Consider the following 5,597-nt stretch of genomic DNA (forward strand, 5'->3'; position numbering starts at 1 on the left):
GGCCAGTGTTACAGTGATGAGACCAGTGTTACAGTGATGAGGCCAGTGTTACAGTGATGAGGCCAGTGTTACAGTGATGAGGCCAGTGTTACAGTGTTATAGTGATGAGGCCAGTGTTACAGTGATGAGACCAGTGTTACAGTGATGAGGCCAGTGTTACAGTGATGAGGCCAGTGTTACAGTGTTATAGTGATGAGGCCAGTGTTACAGTGATGAGACCAGTGTTACAGTGATGAGGCCAGTGTTACAGTGATGAGGCCAGTGTTACAGTGATGAGGCCAGTATTACAGTGTTATAGTGATGAGGCCAGTGTTACAGTGATGATGCTAGTGTTACAGTGTTATAGTGATGAGGCCAGTGTTACAGTGATGAGGCCAATGTTACAGTGATGAGGCCAGTGTTACAGTGTTATAGTGATGAGGCCAGTGTTACAGTGTTATAGTGATGAGGCAGTGTTACAGTGTTATAGTGATGAGGCCAGTGTTACAGTGATGAGACCAGTGTTACAGTGATGAGACCTGTGTTACTGTGATGAGACCAGTGTTACAGTGATGAGGCCAGTGTTACTGTGATGAGACCAGTGTTACAGTGATGAGGCCAGTGTTACAGTGATGAGGCCAGTGTTACAGTGATGAGGCCAGTGTTACAGTGTTATAGTGATGAGGCCAGTGTTACAGTGATGAGACCAGTGTTACAGTGATGAGGCCAGTGTTACTGTGATGAGACCAGTGTTACAGTGATGAGGCCAGTGTTACAGTGATGAGGCCAGTGTAACAGTGATGAGGCCAGTGTTACAGTGTTATAGTGATGAGGACAGTGTTACAGTGTTATAGTGATGAGGCCAGTGTTACAGTGATGAGGCCAGTGTTACAGTGATGAGGCCAGTGTTACTGTGATGAGGCCAGTGTTACAGTGTTACAGAGATTAGGCCAGTGTTACAGTGTTACTGAGATGAGGCCAGTGTTACTGTGATGAGACCAGTGTTACTGTGATGAGACCAGTGTTACTGTGATGAGACCAGTGTTACAGTGATGAGGCCAGTGATGAGGCCAGTGTTAGAGTGATGAGACCAGTGTTACAGTGATGAGGCCTATGTTGAGACCAGTGTTACAGTGATGAGGCCAGTGTTACTGTGATGAGACCAGTGTTACAGTGATGAGGCCAGTGTTACAGTGATGAGGCCAGTGTTACAGTGATGAGGCCAGTGTTACTGTGATGAGGCCAGTGTTACAGTGTTACAGAGATTAGGCCAGTGTTACAGTGTTACTGAGATGAGGCCAGTGTTACTGTGATGAGACCAGTGTTACTGTGATGAGACCAGTGTTACTGTGATGAGACCAGTGTTACAGTGATGAGGCCAGTGATGAGGCCAGTGTTAGAGTGATGAGACCAGTGTTACAGTGATGAGGCCTATGTTGAGACCAGTGTTACAGTGATGAGGCCAGTGTTACTGTGATGAGACCAGTGTTACAGTGATGAGGCCAGTGTTACAGTGATGAGGCCAGTGTTACAGTGATGAGGCCAGTGTTACAGTGTTATAGTGATGAGGCCAGTGTTACAGTGATGAGACCAGTGTTACAGTGATGAGGCCAGTGTTACTGTGATGAGACCAGTGTTACAGTGATGAGGCCAGTGTTACAGTGATGAGGCCAGTGTAACAGTGATGAGGCCAGTGTTACAGTGTTATAGTGATGAGGACAGTGTTACAGTGTTATAGTGATGAGGCCAGTGTTACAGTGATGAGGCCAGTGTTACAGTGATGAGGCCAGTGTTACTGTGATGAGGCCAGTGTTACAGTGTTACAGAGATTAGGCCAGTGTTACAGTGTTACTGAGATGAGGCCAGTGTTACTGTGATGAGACCAGTGTTACTGTGATGAGACCAGTGTTACTGTGATGAGACCAGTGTTACAGTGATGAGGCCAGTGATGAGGCCAGTGTTAGAGTGATGAGACCAGTGTTACAGTGATGAGGCCTATGTTGAGACCAGTGTTACAGTGATGAGGCCAGTGTTACTGTGATGAGACCAGTGTTACAGTGATGAGGCCAGTGTTACAGTGATGAGGCCAGTGTTACAGTGATGAGGCCAGTGTTACAGTGTTATAGTGATGAGGCCAGTGTTACAGTGATGAGACCAGTGTTACAGTGATGAGGCCAGTGTTACTGTGATGAGACCAGTGTTACAGTGATGAGGCCAGTGTTACAGTGATGAGGCCAGTGTAACAGTGATGAGGCCAGTGTTACAGTGTTATAGTGATGAGGACAGTGTTACAGTGTTATAGTGATGAGGCCAGTGTTACAGTGATGAGGCCAGTGTTACAGTGATGAGGCCAGTGTTACTGTGATGAGGCCAGTGTTACAGTGTTACAGAGATTAGGCCAGTGTTACAGTGTTACTGAGATGAGGCCAGTGTTACTGTGATGAGACCAGTGTTACTGTGATGAGACCAGTGTTACTGTGATGAGACCAGTGTTACAGTGATGAGGCCAGTGATGAGGCCAGTGTTAGAGTGATGAGACCAGTGTTACAGTGATGAGGCCTATGTTGAGACCAGTGTTACAGTGATGAGGCCAGTGTTGAGACCAGTGTTACAGTGATGAGGCCAGTGTTGAGACCAGTGTTACAGTGATGAGGCCAGTGTTGAGACCAGTGTTACAGTGTTGAGACCAGTGTTACAGTGTTGAGACCAGTGTTACTGTGATGAGACCAGTGTTACTGTGATGAGACCAGTGTTACAGTGATGAGGCCAGTGCTGAGACCAGTGTTACAGTGATGAGGCCAGTGTTACAGTGATGAGACCAGTGTTAAAGTGATGTGATGTGGCCAGTGTTACAGTGATGAGACCAGTGTTACAGTGATGAGACCAGTGTTACAGTGATGAGACCAGTGTTAAAGTGATGTGATGTGGCCAGTGTTAAACCACATTAGACTCCATTTACACCAGATTTTACCTGCTGGACTGATTTAGAAAGTCAGAGTGTTTCCCAGAAGCTTCCCTTCAGTCTTATATCTGCTGAAGGATGCAAACCTGTTTTACCTGTCTGTCTACCTGTATGTGTGTGTGTGTGTGTGTGTGTGTGTGCTGATGTCACACATGATGCTATGTATGGTATGATGAAGTGTTGAACATTATCCTGTAATGTGGGATAATGTGGCCAGTATTACAGTGATGTGGGCAGTATTACATTGATGTGATGTGGGCAGCATTACAGTGATGTGGCCAGTGTTACAGTGATGTGATGTGGGCAGTATTACACTGATGTGGGCAGTATTACAGTGATGTGATGTGGGTAGTATTACAGTGATGTGGGCAGTATTACAGTGATGTGATGTGGGTAGTATTACAGTGATGTGGGCAGTATTACAGTGATGTAATGTGGCCAGTGTTACAGTGATGTGATGTGGCCAGTGTTACAGTGATGAGATGTGGCCAGCGTTACAGTGATGAGATGTGGCCAGTGTTACAGTTATGAGATGTGGCCAGTGTTACAGTGATGTGATGTGGCCAGTGTTACAGTGATGTGATGAGGCTAGTGTTACAGTGATGAGATGTGGCCAGTGTTACAGTGATGAGATGTGGCCAGTGTTACAGTTATGAGATGTGGCCAGTGTTACAGTGATGAGATGTGGCCAGCGTTACAGTGATGAGATGTGGCCAGTGTTACAGTTATGAGATGTGGCCAGTGTTACAGTGATGAGATGTGGCCAGCGTTACAGTGATGAGATGTGGCCAGTGTTACAGTTATGAGATGTGGCCAGTGTTACAGTGATGTGATGTGGCCAGTGTTACAGTGATGTGATGTGGCTAGTGTTACGGTGATGAGGCCAGTGTTACGGTGATGTGGGCAGTATTACAGTGATGAGGCCAATGTTACAGTGATGAGGCCAGTGTTACAGTGATGTGATGTGGCCAGTGTTACAGTGATGTGATGTGGCCAGTGTTACAGTGATGTGATGTGGCCAGTGTTACGGTGATGTGGCCAGTGTTACAGTGATGTGATGTGGCCAGTGTTACAGTGATGTGATGAGGCCAGTGTTACGGTGATGTGGGCAGTATTACAGTGATGAGGCCAATGTTACAGTGATGAGGCCAGTGTTACAGTGATGAGGCCAGTGTTACAGTGATGTGATGTGGCCAGTGTTACGGTGATGTGATGTGGCCAGTATTACAGTGATGTGATGAGGCCAGTGTTACGGTGATGAGGCCAGTGTTACAGTGATGTGATGTGTCCAGTATTACAGTGATGTGGCCAGTGTTACAATGATGTGATGTGGCCAGTGTTACGGTGATGAGGCCAGTGTTACAGTGATGTGATGTGGCCAGTGTTACGGTGATGAGGCCAGTGTTACAGTGATGTGATGTGGCCAGTTTTACGGTGATGAGGCCAGTGTTACAGTGATGTGGGCAGTGTTACAGTGATGTGATGTGGCCAGTGTTACAGTGATGTGATGTGGCCAGTGTTACGGTGATGAGGCCAGTGTTACAGTGATGTGATGTGGCCAGTATTACAATGATGAGGCAAATGTTACAGTGATGAGACCAATGTTACAGTGATGTGGCCAGTGTTAGGGTTAGGTGTTACAGTGATGTGATGTGGCCAGTGTTACGGTGATGAGGCCAGTGTTACAGTGATGTGATGTGGCCAGTTTTACGGTGATGAGGCCAGTGTTACAGTGATGTGGGCAGTGTTACAGTGATGTGATGTGGCCAGTGTTACAGTGATGTGATGTGGCCAGTGTTACGGTGATGAGGCCAGTGTTACAGTGATGTGATGTGGCCAGTATTACAATGATGAGGCAAATGTTACAGTGATGAGACCAATGTTACAGTGATGTGGCCAGTGTTAGCCGCTCCGTCTCCTCCAAACACCAAACTACCAGTAAAACGTCCTGAAATCAGGAAGTTGGGTTTATAATGGAGACAAAACCAAAGTACCAACTAACTGTCTGTTTCTCTAACAGGGAAAGAAGAGAAACCTGCAGACACACTTCATACACATCTATCTTCATACAGATATAGCTTCATACATATCTAGTTCATACAGATCTAACTTCCTACATATCAAGTTCATACAGATCTAGCTTCAGTCTTCCCTGGTGAGGTTGTATTTCTGTGTTAAAGTGTCTCTGTATCTTCCTGCTCCGCTACTAAACTGTAACTGAGCGTAGAGCGACACACGACCAGAAGAGCTGTGATTGGCCGCTCGGTGGCTCCTCCTCCTGTATGGGTGGCTGTAGACCGATAGTGAAGACAACATGGAGCAGATGAAGAGAGACGAGCTGAGGAGGTTCAGATGTTCATCTGGACGACAGATCTCACAGACGACAAATATCCACGAGTGTCACTACGACTTCTTCTGTTGTTACTTCTGTGTTAACAAAGCTCCACACTGCCATCTAGTGTTGGAGGTCTACGACCAGAATCACCAACGCAGAAGTATAACTTGGCCTTTAGACCTGCCAGCTTGTCTCCGCTTTCCTTCGTCTTTTGGAGAAGAGGCAGAGCTTCCAGCGATTAGAGATCCATCAACTAAATGGTTAACACCCAAGAAATAATTGACAACCTATTTACTTCCAAACAGGGAATAGAACCAACAA

Source organism: Centroberyx affinis, unplaced genomic scaffold, assembly GCF_046629955.1.
Source record: "Centroberyx affinis isolate AG114_WGS23_722 - 3 ecotype Tasmania unplaced genomic scaffold, CSIRO-AGI_Caff_v1 ptg005395l_1, whole genome shotgun sequence".
Taxonomy (NCBI): Eukaryota; Metazoa; Chordata; class Actinopteri; order Beryciformes; family Berycidae; genus Centroberyx; species Centroberyx affinis.